Consider the following 27,206-nt stretch of genomic DNA (forward strand, 5'->3'; position numbering starts at 1 on the left):
CTAAGTCCTTGAGGTGTGCAGTAAGGTCGTTCATTTGAGCTTCTTCTTGGTGTTTAATATGTGATTGTATGGCTATAAGTTTCCCTCTCAGTACTGCTTTAGCTGTGTCCCAAATATTTTGATAGGTTGTGTCATACCTCATTTTCATCTGTTTTAATAGTGAGGCTTTTAGTGCCTGCCCTGTGGAAACAGTGTTAAGAGGTCAAATAGAAAAGATATTTGTAAAATTCTGTGCTCAGCATTAAATAAATTGGGATCATCATTGCTCTGACTTTATTTTATAACCATAAAAATGGTTTAGAAGTTTGAAAAACAACTTCGGCTGCTAGCAGAATAGATCTTTTCTTTACCAATTGGCAGCAGGGGTAGGGAAGCTGGCTTCACACAGTTCATGTAAAGTGCTGGAATGGCCCAGTTGAGGACATTGCTCCATGTGATTTCTGTTGTAAATGGGACACTTTGCAGATTCTTGCTCCCACCATGTTTGTTTGTTTATTATTTTTTTAAATTTCTAGCTTGGTGCTAGCACTGTGTATTCATTGCTCCTGGTGGCATTTCCCCCCCTTTTTCTTCCTATTTAGTTTGATAGAACATAAATTGAAAGGGGAAGGGGAGATAGTAAGAGAGAGAGAGAAAGATAGCACCTGCAGACCTACTTCATGAACAGTGTAATACCCCCATGTAGGTAGGGAGCAGGGGCTTGAACTCAAGTGCTTGTGCTTGGTAATATGTGCACTCAACTAGGTGCACCACTGTCTGGCCCCCTGTTGATTTATTTTTAATGTTATATATAAAGATAGGTAGCTAGATGGACACTAGAGAATGTTCTGGCTTATGGTGGTGCTGGGGATTGATCCCGGGACCTCAGAGTCGCAGGCATGAAAATCTTTTACATAACACTATGTTATTCCCCTGCCCACCCCCATAGTATTTTTACGGATGTTGTTAAGAATAAATTTTCACTCACAAATCTGTTTTAAAGTTCTCTAGGAGCAAGAACATAGCTGTCACTTCTGACTCCAGTACCTTTACTGAGAGCTATGTGTCTCTGAACAAGGCAGATACCTATCCAGGACAGTCTCTTTGTGGGTAAATATAGACAACAGGGTCAGATGACAGAAGGTTCACGTATTTTCCCCCAGATCCTATTTGGGGCTTTCATGTCTTTTCAGGTTATGAAGGTGAAGGCACTTGAATACAAAGCGGGAAAGTCACAAGTGTGAATAGTATGTGCCAGTAATCTATAGTAGAGTTACATGCCAACAATGTAGGGAAGTGCTTGTAGGTTAATTTTGTATGGCTTTCTGTAAATCATTTTCATCCTCACCTCTCCATTTCTCCCCCCCATATAATGATTTAATTATTATTTGTAAGATTATAAGATAATAGAGCTATAGTTCCACATCATTCCCACCATCAAGATTCTGTGTCCTCCTTCCTGCAATGATAGCCACCATAGTTTTCCCACAGTCTTAGATATAGACTATTCTTTTTTCAAGTTCATGTGTTCAATTCTCTATATTCCACATGTGAGTGAAATTACCCAGTAGTTGTCCTTTACCTCTTTACTTCACTAAGCATAATCTTCTCTAGTTCCACCCATTTTGTCCCAAAGAATACAAATATACCTTTATTGTCCCAAAGAATACAATTTTTGTATTCTTTTTTTTGTATTCTTCAATTTTGTATTCAATACATTTTGTCCCAAAGAATACAATATACCTTTATTGTATTGTCCAAATGACACCCATTTTGTTCCACCCATTTTGTCCCAAAGAATACAATATACCTTTTTGGATTGTAGAACAGTGTTCCATGGAATATGTATCCCATAGCTGCTGCTGCTGCTGCTTCTTTTTATGCCTCCAGGGTTATCATTGGGGCTTGGTGCATGCACTATGAATCCACAGCTTCTGGAGGCCATCTTTTTTTTCCATCATTGTTGGTATTGTTGTTGTTGGATAGGACAGAGAGAAATTGAGAGAGGAGGGGAAGACAGAGAGGGGGAGAGAAAGACACATACAGATCTGCTTCACTGCTTGTGAAGTGACCCCCGTGCAGGTGGGAAGCCCTGGGCTCGAACTAGGATCTTTATGCCTGTCCTTACGCTTTGCACCATGTGCGCTTAGCCTGCTCTACTGCCTGGCCCTTCCCATAACTTCTTTTTTTAAAAAAATATTTATTTATTCCCTTTTGTTGCCCTTGTTGTTTTATTGTTGTAGTTATTATTGTCGTTGTTGTTGAATAGGACAGAAATAGAGAGAGGAGGGGAAGACAGAGGGGGGGAGAGAAAGATAGACACCTGCAGACCTGCTTCACTGCCTATGAAGCGACTCCCTGCAGGTGGGGAACCGGGGGCTCGAACCGGGATCCTTGTGCCAGTCCTTGCGCTTTGCCCATAACTTCTTTATTCAGTCATCTGTCAATGGGCATTTAGGTTGCTTACGTATTTTGGCTATTGTATATAATGCAGCTATATGCCTTTTCAAATTAATGTTAGAGTGTCATTTGGACAAATGCACAAGAATAGTAATCTTGGATCATAAGTTAATTCCATTTTTGCTTAAGGATTCTTCATACAGTTTTCAAAGGGGCTACACCAGTTTGTATTCCTACTAGCAGGGTAATACAGTTCCTTTTTTCCCACATGCTCTCTAACACTAACTGTTTCCTATTTTGTCGATGAAGGCTGTTCTCATAGGTGTGAGGCAGAATTTAAATGTGGTTTTAATTTGTATTTCTCTAATGATGAGTGAAATGGATTTCTGTAGATATCTGTGGGCTATTTGTATCTCTTCTTTAGAAACCTGTCTATTCATATCTTCTGCCCACTTTTTTTTTAATTGGGTTGTTCATTTTCTTTTTGTTGAGCTGCATGAGTTCTTCATAAGATGGTCGATATCAACCATTTGCTGGATGCTTGCTGTGCAAATATCTTCTCCCAATTGCTAGATTCCCTGTTTATCCTTATGGAGTTTTCTCTTGATGCGAAGAAGCCTTTTAATTTGATGTAGTTCTTTGTAATCTTATTTTAGTTTCTCTTGCTCTTGGGGCTGAGTCTCCAAAAGCATCTTTGATGTGAAGATTCTAGAAAAATATTCTAGAAGTTCTGTCTTTCTAGAAAGCCTGAAAGTCAGTTCATAGTACCAGATTGGGTCTCTGTCTTAAATTTTTGTGTTTTTTTTCTCCCTTGGGCTATTATTTAACTTTTTGTTGAAGTTTAAATTGTCATAGTCATAATTTAAATATCCATCAAAGTGCAGGGCAAATGCAAGGATATTCAAGGCAATTAATAGTGACCATATTCTATACTTTTCCATAGTGCTCTCTAAAGATGCTAGTTGAGTCAAATATATCTCATCCCCAAAACTCTAGACTCTATAAACCAGATTGTCAGAGTTGGGCATAGAGTAAGCACCTCAGGCTCTACAGTTAGCTTAAGGTCCTGTGGAAATACCAGTAGTTAAGCAGTGATACTGGAAGAGATATATAATTTCGGGAAGTAATATTTATACTGCAAGTTTCTTTTCTGTAGTGCCTAGAAGGAGCTTTTAAGGAAGAACATCATTACAATGAGAGGACAAAGCAATTAAAAAACCAAAAAACCCTCGTGACTTCTGTAGATTTTTCTCCTTAAGGTAAAATCTGTTTGCATAGAGTTTTCTTTTACCTACAAACAAGTCACATGTCAGTGGGTTGTATTTCTTCTGGGTTGAGTGAATTCATGGTTGACTTTGAAAAAGGAAAAGAAATACTAGCTTTCCTTTTGTGTAGATATTCTACTACCTTGGGGGGGGGGGTGAAATTCAATGCTTTGACAGTGATGTAGGAAGTAGCCTTCAAGGAGCTAGATTAATAGCTAATCTCTTGAAGAAAAAAAAAAAAGAAGAAAGGAAGGGGGGGGAGGAGAGAGAAAGAAAATGACCTTTCCTATCCTCTGAGGAAGGTCAAATGACATACATTTCTAAGCATAAAAACATTTTGTGTGAATTATACTCAAGGAATAATGTGGCCTGTGCTCTGTAATTAGCCTTGTCCTAATGTCTACATCTCTGAACAGAAGTGCTGCTTTTGTAATGAAGCTCTTTTTAATCTCTTTAGCAGCACATTTACATATTTTAATTGAATATTTTTAAGCATTCTGCAAATGAAGCATTTTAGAGTATTGGCATCATACCCATCAGGTGTACCCCATGGCGTGCCCAGCACACCAAAGGTGGTTAAACAGTAGAGTGAGCAAGGGGTTGAGGTGGGTAGAAGTGCCTGCTGAGGAGGGTGCCCATTTTGAAGTTCTTTATGCGGTTTGCCATTGCTTGCCTTTAAGCAGCTAATATTTTTATGAGAGAGATTCAGAGTTCAAATGACTCTAATCTTAGTTTCCCCAGACATTATCAGAATTTTAGAAAAACACAATTTTGTTAGATAAAGCACTTGTTAATTAATTAGGAACAAAACAGAAACCTGCTTGGTCTCAGCTCAGGGTCTAAAGTTTGAACAGCCTCTTCAGTGTATAAAGGCACACATAGTTGTCTGAGTAAAATACTTCTGAATGCATTAGAATAAATTATTACTTGAGTACTCTGTGTCTGATTCTAAGGCTTTTTGCTTTCTCACATATGCATCTCCCCCAAAAAACAAAACAAAATGAAACAAAAAACTCACTAAGCTGTGATGGTAGATGTCTTGGGGAATATACCAGCTCCTTTGGCCAGAGATTCTGTGCAAGTATGGCAGCACCCAGGCTCAACATGGAACCCTGGGTGCATGGGAAGATCAGTGCTGCTCTTATTTATTTATTTATTTATTTTTGTTGGGAGATTAATGGTTTACAGTACACTCTCACCTCCAACTTAGGTCCTTTTCCATCATTAGTGACGTATTCACAAGGCCTCCTTGTAGCAATCCTGTGTGAGGCCCATTCATTATAGAGAGTGAATTTTTTCCCCCCTTACAAATGGACTTTATTTGCTTTCCATCCCAGGCACAGATTCTTACATACAGAATTTGTATCCGTACCATCATATAGTAACAAGTGCAAAATATGCTTTTATTTCAGGTACAAAAAAAAACCAAAACAGAACAAACTAAAAACATGTGGCAGTATAAGAGCTCCCATCCTAGAGCCCCCCCCCCCCCCACTGCACAATCTCAGGGCCACACCACTCCAAGAGACACACCTGTTACCCTTCACAGAAAAGTCACCCAGTTTTGATAAAAGTTGTGAAGTATTATTTTAAGACAGAAATTGCTTTGAATACATGGACATTCAAGGATATAGTTGTTGAATTTTTACCCAGCAAAGGATGGCCTAGGTAGAAGGACAGACACACAGAGAACCTCCTTCTGTTCTGTTTTTAGCCTAGCCCTATAAGCGACCCCCAGATGGGGGCCACTCAACCCAGCAATGCTGTACTCAAGCTGTGTATAGAGCCTGACTGTCATCCTGGGAGAGACTCATGCAGACTGGCCCCTAATTCTCACCAGGCTTGGGTCAGTACCACTCAGGTTACAAGTTAGCCTGGGTCTAGTTGCTCAGGCTTGATGGAAAGCTGGGCTGGGCTAGCATTAGAGAGTGAATTTTATAGTGGTTCTTTTTCCCCTTTAGAAAAATGGATTTTGCCATAGAAAAACTTAATAATACATGCAAACATGTGTGTGTGTTCGTGCACGTGCACATACACTATCTTAGTGTACCTCTTTTCTTTTCAGATTAACCTAGGACAGAAATAGAAGGAACTAGGCTAGAGAGAGAATGAGTAGCTACAGGCCTTCCCTTTGGTCTACTCATTATCCAGCCAAGCCAGGAGTGAGGCAGAATTTTCCCTTGGGACCCAGGCCCAGGCTGCAGTCTCAGCACCTGGCCCACTGGTCCACAGACCTTGAGGTTAGAGGTCTTATGAATGTGTCTATGTGAGGACTGTGGAGTGAGGGGCCAGTCATGTAGCTAACTTACTGTGAATGGCAGAGCTTGGGAACTTACAGGATGCTTACTGAGGGTTGTAAGCAGCTTGTGGAGAATGGAGTATCTCCCTGCCTCAATTATTTTAAATTGTTTCAGCCTTAGAAACATCAATAGCTAAGACTTGCTTGTGGTTTAAAATACTGTAGGAAAAGATTTACCACACTGCTTCACTAATAGTAGCCCTTAACTGAAGGTGACTGGTAGGACAAACATTATTGATATAACTGTGCATTGCCACTTGTTCTGACCCTAGAGAATTGCCCTGTTGAAGCCACTTGCTCTCTCAAGTAGTAAAGAAGAGCCTGTGTGAATTTTAGCCAAGTTTTCTCTGCCATTTTATTATATATATCTTTATTGAGAGAATTAATGGTTTACAGTCAACGGTAAAATACTGTAGTTTCATACATGTGTAACATTTATCAGTTTTCCACATAACAATCTACCTTCTACATGTCCCCTCCCCCCAGCCCCAGATCCTCCTCTGCCATCATGTTCCAGGACCTGAACAATCCCCCCTAACCCTAGAGGCTTTTTACTTTGGTGCAATACATCAAAGTTCTGCATTTTCTTTTTTTATTATTTACTTTCCCTTTTGTTGCCCTTGTTATTGTTGTAGTTGTTGTTGATGATGTCATCATTGTTGGATAGGACAGAGAGAAATTGAGAGAGGAGGGGAAGACAGGGAGAGAGAAAGAGAGACACCTGTAGACCTGCTTCACCGCCTGTGAAGCGACTCCTCTGCAGGTGGGGAGCCAGGGCTACAACCGGGATCCTTACGCGGATCCTTGCGCTTCGTGCCACTTGTGCTTAATCCACTGTGCTACCGCCGACCCCTTTCGTTTTCTCTTTTGGCCATTTGAAGATAAGGAAGATTGGGCAGACTTCAGACCATTTTTTTTTCTTCATTGGGCACTAGATACATGTGTGTGTGTGTGTGTGTGTGTGTGTGTGTGTGTGTGTGTGTGTGTGTGTGTGTGTATTTTGCATTCCTATTAATATTCTTGAAGTTTTAGAGTCCAGAGATCTGCTCAATCTAGTGCTAATTGTTTCCCATTGCTGGGGTAAGACCCTGCTATGCATTCAACCCACTGTCTCATGGATTGTGAGGTTCTTTAATATCTATCTTCAGTCCTGAGTGGGCACCAGACACTGTAGCCACTAATCCTTTCCAGTGGATGGTCCTTCCTATCCTTGTTAAGAGTATTTGCCTTCTGAGGATTCCCAGAGTTTTCAGTGTTCAGTAGGGCTCCCTGAAGGCATTAGCTGTATGAGCTTCCACTGCTTTCAGTTCCAGCTTCTCTCCTCTGAGAGTTTCCCACACTCTCTCTTGGTTCCTCTTTCTCCCTCCAACCCTCAAAACTCTCTCAAGGTAGTTAGGTGGGGCTTCCAAAGGACTCATCTTTTTTCAGATACCACTGACCTTTATTGTCTAAGTCTAGTTTCTTGAAATCTTGGTTTTTTATGCTTGTTTTTTTCTGGGGTTTTTGTTTGTTTGTTTTTTGGTTCCAGTAGGAGAGTGAATCTAGTTCTTGTGGCTTCATTTCCAACTGAAGCAGAAGTCTCAGGATAAATTGTTTTTCAAAAATTTGAATTGCTTTAACATTTTATAACTAAATCAAATGAATTGGCCAGAATATTTATAACTGAACTGTCTTAGGCTTTGTAGAAACTATGGTGGTTATCAGAGGTGGAAACACAAGAACTCTGGGTACAATGAGTTAACACACACATCTGTATGAAACTATGCCCTTGAAATCTTGTTAAAACCTAGTTTATTTTCATTCTACTAAATATTATTATTAAAAATATACTGCAAAGTTATATAAGTTTTGACAGCTGAGGCAAATACCTGTCACAGACCAGTCAGTGAAGTGACAATAGGCTCACTGGCTCTGCATAGGTTCCCAATGGAAATAAAGCTTCTAAACACACCCACTAGAGATCTACATGCTTACTAGATTTGTCTACACTGGCTCTCCTTCTCTACCAAAAGTAGTCACTGACTCACATGGAACCTATTTTACCAATAGCTCTGCTGACACTGGAGTCTTTTCTTTCTCCAGTCTACCCGAAGCCTTTCAAATACAGACCTCCCTACTCGCCACATCACATAAGGTACCAATTTCAGCACAAGGATCTGGCAAAGCTCTCATGGTTTGACTGTCACTAGATCTCTCTGTAATGGGATTACCACTTTAATGTACTCTCCTCCCCTTCCTTGCTCCAGGGATTCCATTTTTCCAATAGATTTTTTTTTCCCCTTTAGTGAAAGGGGCTGTTAGGTTGCTGTTCTCTGGACCAACTGTGCCTTGTGCTGCTCCTCCAGGGCCCCTCTCCTGGCACTGGCCTGCTGGACATCCTTTGCTGAGCCAGTCTTTGAAAGATATCTTTTTATGCTTCTCTTTCAGCTGCTCTTTCTTCCCTGTACATGTCCTTTTGGCACTTGAGGAGCTGTTTCATATAGTCTATGACTTTGTAAGTGCCTACTTAATGACAGTAAAAAAAGTTTTAATATTTGACAGCACCCCCCCCCCAAGCTTTTCTGTCCTTAAGAAATGTCCTCTAGTTAAAATCTTCCCATGATTCCTGTGTGTGGTTGACAACTAGACTCTCTAGTTTTCTTGGCCCAACAGTATTCTATATGTCTTTTAGGAACATTGTACTCTGTTTTGGGACTAGGGAAGTCACACAACAAGATCATTGTAGCCATAAATCTGGTTGTTTGATCTGCCCTGGTGTTTTTGGTTCAGACAGACAGGAGCAGTTTCTTGGTGTAGGACTGAGGATTTGTGGGGTCAGGTCTCTTTGCCATCTGATCCCCCCCCCCCTTTTTTCTTTAGTGATGGTGGTGGTAGTAGGGTTAATGGTTTACGGTCAACAGTAAAATATAGTACTTTGTGCATTTGTAACATTCCATAGGCTACATCGTGGGGGCTCCTAAGAGGTTAAGTGATTTGAGACATCCATTCTGTGTTCACCAAATAGTCCCCTGTTTTCATTCTTTCTTTCATTTGAAACTTAGAAAGATTTAAGAGGCAAACCTCACAACCATCCAAATCTGTTAGATAGGTGAGCCAACACTTAGAGGGCTGCATGTTTTCCTGGGTTCACATTAGGTTTATGGTAGAGTTAAAGGGAATGGTTCTCAACCTAAACTAGGACTCTGGATGAGAATTAAGACAAGAACCCACTCCTTCCACACACCTCCCCTTGAGGAGAAAGTACTATACACACTAATGATTCTCTGGTAAGTGGAGACCTCAAAAGTAGAGTAGCCTGCATTACAAGGGAGATAGCTGTGTAGAGGAAAAAGCAGGAATGAGGCAACTAGAAACAAGTAAAAGAAAAAGAAATCCAAGGGATGATCAGTGCATGCTAAGACCTGTACTGAGGAGTAATGAAAGATGGGCACCCAATGAGACTTCATCTAAATACATCAAACATCTACTGAAGGAGCTACAGCAATATATTAACAGCAACATAGTAATAGTAGAGGATTTCAACACCCCACTCTCACAGCTTCACAGATATCTAGGCAGAGAATTAATAAAGAAATGAGGGAATTAAGTGAAGAGATAGATAAACTAGAACTAGTTGACATTTTCAGAGTCATTCACCCCAAGCAACTTGAATACACATTCTATTCAAGTCCACATGGGTCATTATCAAGGACAGACCATATACTAGGCCACAGATACACTGTCAACAAATTCAAAAGCATTGAGATCATCCCAAGCATCTTCTCAGGCCACAGTGGAATTAAATTAACACTTAAGAGCAAACAAAAAAATTAGTAAAAGTCCCCAGAGATGGAAACTCAGCAGTGTATTATTTCACAGCTACTGGGTCAAAGAGGAAATTAAGGAAGAAGTCAACGTATTTTGAGAATTCAATGAAACTGAAGGCAGTTTTGCATGGTGAATAATTGCACCAAAGTAAAACACTGGGTTGGTGTGGGGAGGGTTCAGGTCCTGGAACATGATGGCAGAGGTTCTAAACGGGTTTGAATTGTTATGTGGAAAACTGAGAATTGTTACACATTCTGAGGCAGTTAGTCAATGTGTCTCCCAGTTCATCAGGAGAACAATGTGGAAAGGCTCCCACTATACAGCCCCACTTCCAGACCACTGGGGTGTAAAACTTCTCATGAGTTTCCCAGTCAGTTCTCTGCACAGGGCTTCCCTGATGCTGCTCCAGCCTCTAAAGGACAGTAGCAGTGGAGACTTACAGTAGCATTAGGGGTTCCTCTCTTCCTTTCATCGGTCTTTTTATTGATAAAACTCAGACTTGAGGGGACACCTCAATTGGCAAACTGCCAGACTGTTATCAGCCGCTCTGGAGTAGATGCAGACTTTTAGCCCCAGAAATCTCTCCTTAGGCCCTCTGTCCACAAGCACATGTGTTTGCACTCACCAGTTACTTGGTGAGTTCCCTAAGTAATCATAGTCTTGCTGCATTCTCAGGTTATCCTCTTTTCTATTCCTAGTTGAGTGGGGAATGGGAAACGCAGCTGCTGTTGCTGCTTTGTGGCCCTGCCTCTGAAAGTCCCAGAAACCTAAAACTTTAAGGTTAATGCATCAGGTTCTAATTCACAAGCTGTATATTCTGTGCAGACAGCAAGGGTTCATTTTCCTTACCACTTTTTCTCAGGAGGATTCTGTTGTTGAATCTCTGGTATGCAGATATTCCAGGTGTACTTGGATTCTGTCTTTGGCACTGACTCTTCACATTATGTTTGAAACACAAATTGAACAATTTGTGGTTTAGTTTACCTACTATATTTTAAGAGTTTTTGTTAAGGAAAGGCCAACCTTGCCATACTTTTGGCTTATTGGGTGTTTTAGACTGTTTTTTTCAGGCATTTGGCATTCAACAAAACCCACCATGTTTCAGTAGTACCTTCTCTATTCATATTTGAAACTCCGTAACATTTTTTTTAAAGCAAATGCAATTCATGTGTTTTTTTTTTTTTTTTACTAAGTTCATCCAAATGTTGTTCCAGCATCTGAGCCCTTTAATACCCCCAGAAACATCTTTATTTTGTCTTTAAAAGAAAAGATTGTTGGGAGTCAGGTGGTAGCGCAGTGGGTTAAGCGCATGTGGCGTAAAGCTCTCAAGGACCAGCATAAGGATCCCAGTTCAAGCCCCCGGCTCCCCACCTGCAGGTGGTGAAGCAGGTCTGCAGATGTCTGTCTTTCTCTCTGTCTTCCCCTCCTCTCTCCATTTCTCTCTGTCCTATCCAACAACAACAACAGCAACTACAACAACAATAAAAACACAAGGGCAATAAAAGGGAAAAGAAATAAATATAAAGAAAAATAAAAAAAAGAAAAGACTGTCAATGTTGCATTTAATGGTGAGAAACTGAAAACTTTCCCTCTTTGATCAGGTACAAGGCAAGGTTGCCCACTATCACCATTACTATACAACATAGTCTTGGAGATGTCTTAATCAAGGCAATTAGGCAAGAGAAAGGAATTAAAAGGATACAGATAGGAAGAGAAGTGGTAAAACTGTCACTATTTGCAGAATGTGTGATAGAATATTTAATTCATCAGGAAACTCCTGGAAATTATTAAGCAGTATAGCAGAGTGACAGATTACAAAATCAGTATACAAAAATCAGTGTCATTTCTCTATGCAAATACAAATCAGAAGAAGAAATCCAGAAATCAGTCCCATTTACTTTAGCAGTAAAAGCAATCAAGTGTCTAGGAACCTAAAAAAGAAAGTAAAAGACTTGTATACTGAAAACATGAGTCATTATTCAAGGAAATAGAAAAGACACAAAGAAATGGAAAGATATATCACGTGAAGGATGTGGAACAAAAAGAACACTTCTCTACTGTTAGTGGCAATGCAAATTGGACCAATCTCTGTAGAAAACAATCTGGAAACTTCTCAGAACACTAGAAGGGTGCCTACCCTATGACCTAGCAATTACTCTCCTTGAGATATATTCAAAGGAAACAAACACACCCATCTTAGGAGATCTCTGTATACCTATGTTCATAGCAGCACAATTTGTAACAATCCAAATCTTGGAAACCACATAGATGTCCAACAACAGATGAGTGACTAAGACAGTTGTGGTATATACACATGATGAAATACTACTCAGCTGTCAAAAATGATGGAATATTTCCTTTGCTTTATCCTGGAGGGAACTTGAAGCCATTATGTTGACAGAGATAAATCAAAAAAGGACAAATACCAGATGTTCCCACGAGTAGAACTTAAGCAACAAGTCAGAAAAGGGAAACATAAAGCAAACTTTGGACTTGGCAGGGCATACTGCATCAAGCAAAGACTCTGAAGAAGGTAGGCTTGGGAGGAAGGAAAAAGGGTTATGGGGTATTGATGTGCCCATATGGCAACTGTAAACTATTATAGTTCTAATAAAAATAAAATGATAATAATTTTAAAAGGCTGTAACATTTTTCTATTTATTTATTTATTTATTTGTTTGTTTGTTTATGAGAAAGATAGGAGGAGAGAGAACCAGACATCACTCTGGTACATGTGCTGCTGGGGATCGAACGCTTGAGAGTCCAACGCTTTATCCACTGCGCCGTTTCCTGGGCCACACGTTTTTCTATTTTCTAGAAAGGATAAATAATGTTTTAAGGCCAATAAAGGAACCTGAGCTTTAAGACAGTGTCCAGATCCTGATTTGTGACTTGGGGGTCAACCAGTTGGAGCAGTAGTTTCCATGTATCCTGATTTCTTATCCCAGAAGCGAGCCTCTTATGTTGCCAGTCTCATTCCTTATACATCTGTTTGGTCAACCTGGCATTCCAGGGAGGGACTCCCAGACCTCCACGGTCTATCTTCTGACTCTGCAAGTAGACATAACAGGTTATATATGTGTGCCTTACTTTATTTTTGAAAAGTCTCTAGGAGATTTTACAAAGTTTTAAAATTAATGTAACAAGCCAACCTACATTTCAATTTAGTTGAAAGAATAGTTCCTCTTCCATAATGATAGCAGTTTGTTACCTTTTGGGTCTGTAATTGTTAAGAGTTCTTGTTACTTTTGTTTTTCTAATTTCCCCTTAGAAAATTTAGAGCTAAAACTAGATGTAATCAGCTGGAAGTTTTAAACAACTAGATGCATTTTCTTTATTCAAAACAGGAGGGCCAATGGAAGTAGGGAACTTAATGTGGCATTTTTCTTTAAACTAAATGCAGTATTTGTCTGTAATGAAGGTCTTTGCATTCCAACCCCTGGCAGTTGCTAAGAGTCAAGACATTTATTTTTGTGTAATATAATGTAGCAGAACATTTAAAATCATATTGTGAAAATAATTCATCTTGTCAGAGAGCGGGGCATTTTATGAAAGAAACATGTTGACATTCCAGAATTTTGATTCATGAAGACTCTAGCAGTGCTATCACCATTTATCAAAATAGAACCACATTTACTCAGTTCAAAGGCTTAGTAGGGAATGCAGCCTTTTAAAAAATATTTATTTATTCCCTTTTGTTGCCCTTGCTGTTTTATTGTTGTAGTTATTATTGATGTCATTGTTGTTGGATAGGACAGAGAGAAATGGAGAGAGGAGGGGAAGACAGGGGGAGAGAAAGATAGACACCTGCAGACTTGCTTTACCGCTTGTGAAGTGACTCCCCTGCAGGTGGGGAGCCCAGGGCTTGAACTGGGATCCTTATACCAGTCCTTGTGCTTTGCACCACCTGCACTTAACCTGATGTGCTCCGCCAGACTCCCAGGAATGCAGCTTTTAAGATTCTTTGTGGAGCACACTTAAGATGATTTTTTCCTAGTTTTTAAAAATAGTTGTTTAACAATGGTGTACAAAATTATGAGATATACCACACCTACCCCCAAAGTTCTCTGCTTTTTCCCCATGCCATCCCCACCCAACTACCCACAGATAACTTCCATAGTTGACACTTTTCTTTTTGAGCTCAGATATCAACCTCCAAAAAAGTTATAAAAGAAGAACTTATTTGAATATCTGACTTATATGTAAATAGCATCATAGCCTTCTCTGATTTTCATAGTGGTTCTGTATAGTTTGAAAATATGAGGTCAAGGTTGGGCCGTGCTGCACCTGGTTAAGTACACACATTCCAGTGCATAAGGACCCAGGTTTGAGCCTTCAACTTGCCCCATCTATCTTTATCTCTTTCTTTCTTCTCAGTTTCTTTCTATGTCTATCTTACATAAATAAATAAAATATTCAAAAATTTTAAGAAAGAGGTAAACTGAGAAATGTGAACAGGGTTAAATGACATAAAGGTTATGCAAAGAGACTCTCATTCCTGAGGCTCCACGGTCTCAGGTTCATGATAAATTCACCTTCTTTACCCCATCTTGGATGGAGCTTGAAGATATAATGTTGAGATAAGTCAGAAATAGAAGGATAAATATGGGATGATCTCATTCATAGACAGAAGTTGGAAAACAAGATAAGAAGGGAAAACTCTAAGCAGAACTTGGACTGGAGTTGGTGTATTGCACCAAAGTAAAAGATTCTGAGGTAGGGGGGAGGGTTCAGGTCCTGTGACATGATGGCAGAGGAGGACCTAGTGGGGGTTGTATTGTTATGTGGACATGTTATGCATGTACAAACTATTGTATTTTACTGTTGACTGTAAACCATTAACCCCCCCCCATAAAGAAATTTTAAAAAATTAAGAAAGCATTAGATCTAGAGAAACACCAAATTTAGGCTGTACCAGTGATTCTTTTTTTTTTAATTTTTTAAATTTTTTATTAATTTTATTTTTGAGGGAGATGAAGACACACACACACACACACACACACACACACACACACACACCAGAACACTGCTCAGTTCTGGCTTATGGTAGGGTGGGGAATTGAACCTGGGACTTAGGAGCCTCAGGCATGAGAGTCTATTTGCATAACCATTATGCTGTCTCCCCCACCCGATTCTTTTTTTTTTTTTTTTCAAAATTTTTATTTATAAAATGGAAACATGAGCAAGGCCATAGGATAAGAGGGGTACAACTCCACACAATTCCCACCACCAGAACTCCGTATCCTATCCCCTCCCCTGATAGATTTCCTATTCTTTAACCCTCTGGGAGTATGGACCCAGGGTCATTATGGGATGCAGAAGGTGGAAGGTCTGGCTTCTGTAATTGCTTCCCCACTAAATATGGGCATTGGCAGGTCAATCTATACTTTCAGCCTGTCTCTCTTTCCCTAGTGGAGCAGAGCTCTGGGGAAGTAGGGCTCCAGGACACACTGGTGGGGTCATCTGCTCAGGTAAGTCCAGCTGGCATCATGGTAGCATCTGGAACCTGGTGGCTGAAAAAGAGTTAAGATATAAAACTTATTAAGCGCACGTGGCACAAAGCACAAGGACTGACGTAAGGATCCTGATTCGAGCCCCTGGCTCCTCACCTGCAGGGGAGTCGCTTCATAGGCGGTGAAGCAGGTCTGCAGGTGTCTATCTCTCTCCCTCTCTCTGTCTTCCCCTCCTCTTTCCATTTCTCTCTGTCCTATCCAACAGCAACGACATCAGTTACCACAATAACGTTAGACAACAAGGGCAACAAAAGGAAAAATAAATAAATAAAAAAAAAAAAATTTTTTTTAAAGAATTTTAAAAAAGATATAAAACATAAAAAATTGTTGACTAATCATGAATATTGCAGATGAAGATTTAGGGCCTCTGTTTTAGAAAACGCTAGTAGATCTATTTTAAGTATATTCCAGGGGGCCCATGGCTACAAATTTTTGCCTGCACCTGACAGCTAATATGCAGGTGACCTAGATTATTGTCTGGGGAGAATGATGTTATAGTTGGAAAGAGGACCGGAAAAGTGGATCAGGGAAGAGAGTAGCTCCCAAATATTGGAAAAATATATAAATATTGTTAACTGTAAACTTCATCGATTTGATCTGTTGCCCATAGTCAGCACAAGAGCCTATGTAACTTCTGCATCTCTGTAGGTCTGAGCTCACATTCTGTGGTCACTGCTAGGAACATTCCAGGCTGTGCTAATTTCAGGACCCATCATCCTCAGGTGATAGGCGGAGTATGATATCCAATCTTCCTTTGGAAAATGGAACATTTCCTACCATTGTTGATTCACATTGAGGGCCAGGTGCTATAGGGACCCAGAGAGGGACCCATTATGTTTTTCTGATGGAGATGACCAGTGACAGTGGTGAGAGGGATCTGTTAGAGGTCTAGGCCCATCATGTATGTGTGGGAATCCCAGGACTCCCTGACCAGGGCCCCAGGTGATAGGGTGGCTTGGTAGTGACTGAAGAGTGACAATGGAAGCTTTTTTTCCCCATGCTTTGTCAAACTCATTCTTCATTTCCTCGTCCAGAAATGTTCCTGATTTTGATTTAATAATGGAAAATTAAGTAATTTATTTGTCAGCCTCTGAGCCCCATATTTACATTAATTATCATGAAATTGTCTTGTATAAGTAATCTATTGACATATATTCAGCTGCAATTTGAGAGGGGAAGAGATTGCCAGTCAAAGCTTTTTTCTTACCAGGTTGCTAACATAATTCAACTAGTTAATTACCAGTGAAAATGTCAGCTACTATCAACAAAATTTAGGTGGCCTGTGCATGGGCATGAAGAAACGGAAGTTTGGGGATTTTTTAAAAAAGATTTTATTTATTTTTTAATGAGAAAGATAGGAGGGGAGAGAAAGAACCAGACATCACTCTGGCACACGTGCTGCCGGGGATTGAACTCAGGACCTCATGCTTGAGAGTCCAAATCCTTATCACTGTGCCACCTCCCGGACCACGTTTTGGGATTTTCTTTTAAAAAAATTTTTATTAGTTATTTAGTAATGAGTAACAAGATTGTAAGATAACAGGGGTAAAATTCCACACAGTTCCCAACATCAGAGTTCTTTGTCCTGTTCCCTCTATTGGAAGCTTCCCTATTTTTTATCCCTCTGGGGGTATGGACCAAAATTCTTTATGGGATACAGAAGGTGGAAGGTCTGGCTCTGTAATTGCTTCTCCAATGGACATGGGCATTGACAGGTTGATCCATACCCCCAGCCTGTTTCTGTCTTTCCCTAGTGGGGTAAGGCTCTGGAGAGGTGTGGTTCTGGGACATGTTGGTGAGGTCATCTGTCCAGAGAGGTCAGGATGGCATCATGGTAGCAACTGCAGCTTGGTTGATAAAAGGCAGTATGATATAAAGAAAATTGTTCAATAAATAGTCACCTGAAGGTTGGAATGGGGCAAAAACTAGGGGTCTTCATATGGGAGGAAGCTGGGAAGTCTTTTTTAGGTATATTCCAAGTGGCCCATGACTTTAGTAATTTTTCCCTGAGCCTGATAGCTAGCATGTGGGTGGACTAAAAGTATTGTCTGGTGTCATAGTTGAGAATAAGACCAGAAAGCTGGACTAGGGCAGAGAGTAGCTCCCAAATATGAGAATAGCATATAAACACTATTAACTGTTAACCCCATTGATCTGACCTAGGGCCCATGTCTCTTCATACTTAGCACAGGAACCTGTGTAACCTCTGAGTCCCTATCAGTCTAGACTCACAGTCCATGGTTACAGCCACAAGTACCTTACAAGTGCTGCTCTATATGAGGACAAGGTCCTGCAGAGGCCTACAAGAGGACCCATGATGACCTTCCTGATGGAACTGACTTGTGATGGTAGAGAGAGGGATCTACTAGAGGTTTAGGCCCATCATATCAATGTGGGAATCCAAGGATTTCCTGACTAGGGCCCCAGATGATGGGGTTGCTTGGAATTGACCAAAAAGGCCATTGTTAAACTTTTCTTGCCCTTATCCAGTTTTTGTAGTACATACTTTATCTGATGAGATTAAAGTGATTGAGGACCGTGAAGTGAGGGAGTAGGAGAGGAGGGTTTCTAGGCATAAGTAGTAAAATATTTGATTAGGTACTTGATAGTGTCTCTTTTTTTAAAATATTTTATTAAGAAAGGATTAATGAACAAAAACATAAGGTAGGAGGGGGACAACTCCACACAATTCCCACCACCCAATCCCCATAACCCACCCCCTCCTATGATAGCTTTTCCATTCTCTAGCCCTCTGGGAGCATGGACCCAGGGTCGTTGAGGGTTGCAGAAGGTAGAAGGTCTGGCTTCTGTAATTGCTTCTCCGCTGAACATGGGCGTTGACTGGTCGGTCCATACTCCCAGTCTGCCTCTCTCTTTCCCTAGTAAGGTGTGCCTCTGGGGAAGCTGAGCTCCAGGACATATTGGTGGGGTCTTCAATCCAGGGAAGCCTGGCCAGCATCCTGGTGGCATCTGGAACCTGGTGATTGAAAAGAGAGTTAACATATGAAGCCAAACAATTTGTTGAGCAATCATGGATCCCAAGCTTGGAATAGTGGAGAGGAAGTGTTAGGGAGGTACTCACTGTTCAGGGATCATTTCTATAGTATGTTACTAGAGAAGTTCCTCTGATCGTGTAGGGATAGTGTCTCTTTTAAGGTGTTTCTACGTACTGGTTGAACTTATTGAGTCTAAGTCTACTTACAGTGGATTACTGAGTACTTTTACTTTGAGATACGTATTTTCCCCTAACTTCTGGATACATGTGCACATGCACCCTGTTCCTTAGGTCCTGTTCTTTGTGTAGAGTCTGTAGCTTTGTTAGGGAATGCGCCATTTGAAATGGAACTAGGGAGTTCATGAGTTAGGAAGGTCTCACCAGATTATTGGAGTTGGAGGGTTGACATCTCAGGCTCGGCATCTCTGGATACAGTCCAAAGTAAAACTTGGCAAGGAGGCACTGGTTACATTGGTTTAGTTGAGGTTAGCAGAGGCAGTATTACAGGGAAGAAGATCAAGAGGAGAAGCATGAAGAAATACAAGCAAAGTCCCAGAAGTCTCAGGACTAGGAGAAATGAGGACGGTTCCTTGCTGTGTTAAGAGTTTAAGATGGCAAGATGTTCTTGAGGGAAGTCACACTAATAAGACTGGGAATTTTACTCCTTGATGTAATGAGCTAATAGAAAGTGTCATTTTTTTTTTTTCTGGCCTCTGAAGTAGAGACAGGTTAAGTCTTGGGAACATTCTTTTGTGCCTCCTGTCTCCTTTCTTGGGGGTGGGGAATAGAATAAACACTTCATGAAATTGTCCATCCCAGAAAAGGGAAGTAGACTGAGACTGAATATTGCCATATTTATATTATTTGCTGACTTTAGCTGCTTTAGCTTTTGTTGACTGTATATGGACCCCTGAGTGCTGCTGTTCCTGACAATAGGGAGGTAGCAGGCATGCTGTGACAAGTGATGTGGCAAAAGCCCAGAACTCAGTTACCATGTGTATAAACCTGGCTATTTCTGTGGAAATAGAGGGTCCTGATTGAAATTCTAGAACTATGTGACAAACTAATTGCTTCCCGAGTTTTTGGAGGGGAGGTAGGAGGCACCCCAAGGCTGCAGTGGGAACTGACATTATGGCAAAATCACTTGGGCTGAATACAGGGCAGATCTGAAGGGAACAGATGGGGCAAAGAGCATCTATGTTAGTTGCAGTTTTTTTTGTTTGTTTTTAGTTTTTGCCTGGAGAGTTATTACTGGGTCTTAGTGCCTGCACTATGTATCCACTGCTCCTGGTGGCCATCTTTTTTCCATGTTATTTTGTTGCTGCTGTTTGTTGTTGGATACTACAGAGAGAAATTGAGAGAGGAGGGAAGACAGAGAGGGGGAGAAAAAGATAAACACCTGCAGACCTGCTTTACCACTTGTGAAGTGACGCCTCTGCAGGGGCAAAGTGGGGCTTCGAACCAGGATCCTTAATGATTGCACCATGAGTGCTTGTCCCAGGGTGCTACTGCCTGGCCCCCAAATGAAACTGTTCTTGACAGTGGTGTGGACCTAGATTTCCTCCTCTTGCCACTGAACCCTAAGGTTCTAAAGTGAAGTCTTTTCAGATCTTATTTGCATAAGAAACTTGACACTAGCACCCATTTAAGATGCAGTGTTTGTCATAGCAGTGATGCTGGCATTAGGAACATCAACCATTTTGTTTGTCCACCTGGATCTGTCTCATAATGTGTGGATTCTGAGGCAGGAAAATCAAAATAGTAATGGGTAATGAGCACTATGTCTATATCTGTTGTGTTTTCATTGTACCGAACTTCCTCCCAGGAGATGATAACTAATAGACGCATCCTGAAAATTGAGTTGTGGCTAATGACAAAGATATATTGGAGCTGAGCAGGACAGCTTTTGTTTGCACTGAAACTATGACTGATCTTTTTAAATACATTTCCTGTCACTATACTAGAATGCATTAGAGTTTTGTGGTAGTTTGCTAACATTTCTTTTTAGAAGTGAATGATAATAATACTAAACACTAGATTTCTTATTTATTTATTATTGGATGTTGGTATGCTTCTAAAAACCCCTTTTGTTTCATTAGTTTAATCCCCCCTGCTTAACACTATTCTATTTACATAACCACTTCATTCTATTTACATAACCTCTGTTAACAAAGCACCTTCCCTCCAGGGCATTGGTGGTTTAGTGGTAGAATTCTCACCTGCTCCGCCCCCTCTCCTTGTCATACCCTGATTTTCACCAGTCACTTTTCTCTCCACCCTCTCTATGTCACATCCTGTTCACACCCTACTTGGGAAGTATATATAAAGACAACATTGTTTTAGTTTAGTTTAGCTTAGCTTGGTATAGATTGTGCTGTGTCCTGCATGAATAAAGAGATACTGCGTACAACCCAGCCATGAGTCCCGGGTCGTCTGTCTCCCGTCAATGAAGCTCAGCCCGACAATTGGATAGAGACAGAGAAATCAAGATAGGTGGGGGAAATAAGAGTGGGAGAGAGACAAAGAGGGACCTGCAGCTCTGCTTCACTACTCGTGAAGCTCCCCCTACCCCCACCCCGCAGGTGGGGATCAGGAGCTTAAACCCAGGTCCTTGCACACTGTAATGTGTGTGCTTAACTAGGTATGCCACTACCTGGCTCCAACACTAGATTTCTAAGGAAGTTTGCCTACTACATGTTGGGTTCCTAGAGGAGTTATATACATGTGCATCCTGACAAAACTTGAGCCAGGACACAGTGGCATTCAGAACCAGGGTTTCAGTTACATTTACAGAAGTGGACTAACAATATTATTGAGGAATACTTCATTTTCTATGACAAGACACATGCTTGCTAATTCAGGTTACTTACTTGCTGGGATATACTTAAGAATTAGCAGATTTTGGCAGTAGTGCAGCAGATTAAGCGCAGGTGGCATGAAGCGCAAGGCCCAGCACAAGGATCCAGGTTCGAGTCCCCAGCTCCCCACCTACAGGGGAGTCACTTCACAGGCGGTGAAGTAGGTCTGCAGGCGTCTATCTTTCTCTCCCCCTCTCTGTCTTCCCCTCCTCTCTCCATTTCTCTCTGTTCTATCCAACAACAACAACAATAACTACAACAATAAAACAACAAGGGCAACAAACGGGAATAAATAAATATTTAAAAATATATTGTTGACTGTAAATCCCATCATTTGATGTGATCTGGGTCCCATATTCATCCCTGTAGATCTGAGCTCACATTCTGTGGTCATGAGTAGGAATGTCCCAAGCTGCCTCAGTTTTAGGACCCATCTTCCTCAGGTGGAACATAGAGTATGTTGTTCAGCCTCTCTTCGGAGGATGGAACATTGTCTGCTGTTGTTAATTCACGTTGATGGCAAGGTCCTATGGGGGCCTACAAAGGGATCTATTGTGTTTTTCTTGATAGAGGTGACCGGTAACAAAGGAGAGAGGGATTTATTCAAGCTTTCCTATTCTTTATCCCTTTGGGAATATGGACCCAGGATCACTATGGGGTGCAGAAGGTAGAAGGTCTGGCTTCTGTAATTGCTTCCCTGATGATCATGGATGTTTGCAGGTCGATCCATACTCCCTGCCTGTATCTCTCTTTCCCTAGTGGGGTAGGGACCTAGGGAAGTCCGATTGGCATCATGGTGGCCAATCTGGAACCTGGTGGCTGCAGAAGAGTTAAGATACAACTCAGAACAAATTGTTGACTAACATGAACCTAAAGGCAAGAATATTACAGAGGAAGATTTAGGGTCTCCATTTTGGAAATAGCTAGTAGGTCTATTTTAGGCATATTTCAGGGGATCCATGACTTTAGTCCTTTTTGCTTGAGCCTGCCATCTAATATGCAGGTGGACCCAGGTTATTGTCTAGGTAGGTGGTGTCCTTTTTTATATAGCTATTTTGTTTGGAGATAAGTCACATTGTTGGAGCTGTTGGGCAAAAAACAATAATTGAAAATTATGTGCTTTAAAAATTTTTGTTACATAAAATTTTGTAGCTGAACAAGAATATATGTAACACATAGATGATGTTGAGATGAATACCCATGAATCTTCCCCTTATTGTCAAACTAGGACACCTACAGCACCCAAGGACTTGTAATTTCTTTTTCTTTTCTTTTTTTTTACTGAGAATTTTTAAATTTCATTTTTATTGACTTAATAATGATTGACAAGACCATAGGGTAAGGGGTACAATTCCATACAGTTTCCATCACCAGAGTTCCATATCCTATCCCCTCCATTGGAAGCTTTCCTACTCTTTATCCCTTTGGGCATATGGACCCAGGATCATTATGGGGTGCAGAGGGTGGAAAATCTGGCTTCTGTAATTGCTTCTCTACTGGACATGGGTGTTGGCAGATCTATCCATACTCTCAGCTTGTTTCTTTTCTTTCCTTTTCTTTTCTTTTCTTTTTTTTTTTACCAGACTTTCCTGGACAGACAACCCCACCAATGTGTCCTGGAGCTCCGATTCCCCAGAACCCCACCCCACTAGGGAAAGAGAGAGACAGACCTGTCAACATCCACATTCAGTGGGGAAGCAATTACAGATGCCAGACCTCCCACCTTCTGCATCCCACAATGACCTTGGGTCCACACTCCCAAAGGGTTAAAGAATAGGAAAACTATCAAGGGAAGGGATGAGATACAGAGTTCTGGTGGTGGGAATTGTACCCCTCTTATCCTATGGTTTTGTCAGTGTTTCCTTTTTATAAATAAATAAATAAAAACAAAAACAAACAAACAGAAATGACTTGTAATTTCTGCCCTGCATTTGTCTGGCCATCATTCCACTTTTCTCCTCAAATGGCTTCTTAGTCATTTTTCATGCTTAGTGTGCCTCTTAATCATTAGTCATGCTTAGTACGTCACTTCTTCTTCTTCTTCTAGCGTTTGCCCTTCTTCCGTAGCCAGTCAACAGCGTCAGGTTGAGCCTGATGTAAAGTTTCAAGACCTCCTTTGAATCTGGAGAGGTGACAGTCGTTGACTATGTGGGTCATAGTCTGTCTGTAGCCGCAGGGGCAGTTCGGGTCGTCTCTGGCTCCCCAGCGATGTATGTCACTGAATATTAGCATCTGACGTTGTTTGAAGGCTTTTTTTTTCTATGCACTTAAAGAGCATGAGACATTTGATCTATTTTCCCTTCTCATATTAAATATATAGTGATTTATAAGACTTTAAGTTAATGAGAGTGTATATTATACCATTCCTACCACCAAGGTCTGTCCTTACCCCTGCCCACTAAGGAAAGATAGAAACAGGTTGGGAGTATGGATCAACCTGCCAATGTCCATGCTTTTTGCACATTGACCTCTGCTCCTTTTTATGTTCTGACAGGCTTTGCCTTGTATGTGTACTCACATTTCAGTACCTAACACCAGTAACCACAGTCTCTCAGAGATGAATGTCTACAGTTTTACAAGTCTTTTCCCTTTTTGGTTATGAAGAGATGTAGTTCTGGATCTTGATTGCTGCGGATTTTCATAAAAACACTTCAGATGATCAGTTGATCTATGCAGAAATAATATCTCATGATGCATTTAATTAATATTCTTTTTATGGGCATTTTGATTGTTTCACAGTTTTTATTCTTATAAAAATCAATGCAATGAGCATCCTTTTGCATCTGTGTGCACTAAATTACTTACTTCCCACAATATAAATCCTAAGAGATAAAACTGTTGGGCCATAGTATGCACATATGTAATACTTTGAAACATGCATTGACAAATTATGTCCCTAAGGGTCAAATTTACACTCTCCATTTCCAACATCTAATGATGTTTTCTCAGATGCTGGCAAAGAATGAACCTTATGTTGGGTACCTTATGACATGGAGTATTTGGATTACCACCTTCTGCTCAGACTCTGTAGTCCTTGGTGCAATTGTTGGTTGGTGTTCATCTTTGCATCCTTCTGTATGTATCTGCCTGTTGCTGTGCTGCCATTTTTTTAAACTCACTTATGATGTCTCGGTTCTTGGCTGGTATTTAGCAGGGTAGGAGAAAAGATGGTACTCTCTGTTTGGATTTTTTCTTCTCAAATTTCCCCTATGGTTGATCCTTCAGGATGTGCTTGATCCTTTTCTTTTTATTTATTTATTTATTTATTTATTTATTTATTTATTTATTTATTATTAGTGATTTAATAATGATCAACAAGATCATAGGACAAGAGGGGCACAACTCCATATAATTCCCACCAGAGTTCTGTGTCCTATTCTCTCCACTGGCAGTTTCCTATTCTTTATCCCTCTGGGAGTATGGACCAAAGATCTTCATGGGGTACAAAAGGTAGGATTTCTGGCTTCTGAATTGCTTCTTTGCTGAGCATGGATGTTGTCAGGTTGATCCATACCCCCAACATATTTCTATCTTTCCTTAGTGGGTGAGGGTAAGGGTACAGACCTTGGTGGTGGGAATGGTGTCAATATATACTCTTATTAACTTATAGTCTTATAAATCACTATTTATTCAGTATGAGAGGGGGAAAGAGATAAATTATTTTGAGCTTCTTAAATGCATAGATTTCAGCTCTGAGTATATATATTCCTTTACTCTAAGCACTTGATCTTTCAGATTTGTAAACTGATCAAATTCTAGCACTGGGCTTAAATTGTTAATGCATTTCTAGTAATAACTTTTTTTTTGAAATATTAAGTCACCTATAATCTTAGACCAAGGAGACCAGAGGCAACTGGTCCTATCAGTATATAAGATTTAGTTATTTATAAATTGCATTAAATAACATAAATCATGGTGAGGTCTTATATGGTACAGTAAATCCTAACCATTGGATTTTCAAAGTAAACCAAGCTCCCATATAACTTAGTTATAATAATAATAATAATATTTATTGCTTGACCCTTTTCTTAGTCTGTGGAATGTGCTTCTGTAATGTCTTCATTTATTGTTTTTCTGCGTCTACTCAGCTCTCTTTTTTTGATTCTTGTCCTGCAGATGACTTCCAAGTCTGTACTCTTTTTAGCTTCCCCACCCCCCAAATATTGAAAGAAATATATGAACTGATTTTTTGAATCATTAATTTGTTTTCTTTAGCAATGGACTTGCTAACTACAATTGTCCCTACTTTATGATTTTATAAAAGTGATGAACATTCTCTAAAATATAGCTTGAATCTTTGGATCTTAATCTTTTCCCAGCTCAGTAATGTGCTGTATGGCATTTTCTTACGGTGTGGAACAGCATGTTGCAGCTCCCAGCCAGCTATGTGATCACAAGGGCAAGCAACTCGTACCCTAAAGTATATTGTATTAATAATATTTTCAATTTGTAGCATTTTCAACTTACTGTGAATTTATTGGGATATAACCCCATCACAAGTTAGGGAAGATGTGCATATCCACTGTAAGCATTTTCTTGCTTAATAAATTCGAAACTATTAAGTAAAATAATTATATGCAAATTTAAAATAATGCAATACTAAAGGCTTGTAATGAAAAGCAATTCACTTTGCCTATTGTCTTCTTTGAAAGCAAGAGCATTTTACATATCTCAAGCTATTTCTTTATTTTCTAGTCTATCCCTAGAGAGTAAAATTTTACTGTGTCTTGATCTATTAAATTCTGACATTATTCATGCTACTAGAAATGGGTTCCTTGTTCACTCCTCACCCTTTTCATATGTCTGGCACTAGATATTGTTATTTTTCATTGGACCTACAAACTGTGTTTGTATTGTCTGATTCTATAACTATTAGTCATTACTGGGCCAAGTTGTAGTTTGTTTTTCTGGTTAGCCTTTTAGTTTTCTGGGAATATATGTACCTACCTTTTTCTTAAATTAAAAAAAATTGTTATGCTATTTATTTATTAGAGACAGAGAACATGAGGCAGAGGGAGATGTGTGAGAGAGAGAGAGATCTGCAACATTGCTTCACCGCTCTGAAGCAGCCCTCCTGCAGGTGGGAACTAATGGCTTGAACATAGGTCCTTGTGCATTGTAACATGTATGCTTAACTGTGTGCCACCACCCAGCCCCTCTTCTTAAAGTCTTGCTGAAAGTACTATATTTACTTCTACTCCCAAATCTGTGTTTCCATTCTGTGGAGACCTACTTTCTGGAGCTTTTGCCCTACTCCCTTGTGGATGATATCTGCTGTAGCTGCTGAAAGCTTATCTTGCTTGAGGCTGGTCTTGATTTTTCTCCCAGGTTATATCCATGTCTATTATTTTACTGGGCCACATGTAGTCCTCTTTTCTGGATTTTTATTATTTTGTACAATAATTCTTTATTGTTCCAAATCTGCTCTGTTGGCATTTATATAACATATAGACCAAGTGGGGCAAAGAAAAGATCCCACACTCCCCTCCCCCCTTTTAAAAAAGATTTTTGCCAATTGGAGAAACATTTTGAATCATTTAAAGAGCACTATTAGTTTAAAATGCTTATGAACAGTTTTCTGTTACCAATTATGCATTGGAATACCAAAACTGAAATTGTTTTAGTGTCTCCTTAAACTTTGCTACAGTTCATGATTATTAACCAGACATGTGCCAGCAGTGTGATAGATGTTGACTTAAGACTAACTCTAAAGTAGAGGCTGACTAAACAGTTGCCTTGTTATTTCTGTCTTCAAATAACATATAGTCCAAAGAGAAGGGTAAGTACCAACAGTTTTAGAGGAAAAGACAAGCCATTCCCTCAATGCATAGAAAAGATGGGCCTTTGGCTTCTCTGCTGCCATGGCTGTTGCTTCTCTTTGAGTGGAAGGATATGGTTATTTCTGTTCTATGACTCTTAACATTTTACAGTTAGCCCCCATCTAGTGGAAAGGCCAAGTCATGGATGTGAAGAAGAGTTGGAAATTTTCAAAAATACAATTAATGCTTTCTCCCTAAATAGACTTAGGGGAATAGAGTGCAATATAATAAAAATCTTGGCTACTAGAATATATAGTATCCCATATATATA

General features: G+C 40.1%; 1 protein-coding gene and 1 pseudogene across 3 annotated transcripts in view; both read left to right on the forward strand.

The window, feature by feature from the left end:
• Window positions 1-27,206, forward strand: part of DTD1 (D-aminoacyl-tRNA deacylase 1) — a 161,308-nt gene that overhangs the window by 105,375 nt on the left and 28,727 nt on the right. The gene's annotated exons all lie outside the window — the stretch shown is intronic.
• On the forward strand, window positions 18,336-18,420 carry LOC132542634 (small nucleolar RNA U3; annotated as a pseudogene).

Source organism: Erinaceus europaeus, chromosome 1, assembly GCF_950295315.1.
Source record: "Erinaceus europaeus chromosome 1, mEriEur2.1, whole genome shotgun sequence".
In the NCBI taxonomy this organism is placed as follows: Eukaryota; Metazoa; Chordata; class Mammalia; order Eulipotyphla; family Erinaceidae; genus Erinaceus; species Erinaceus europaeus.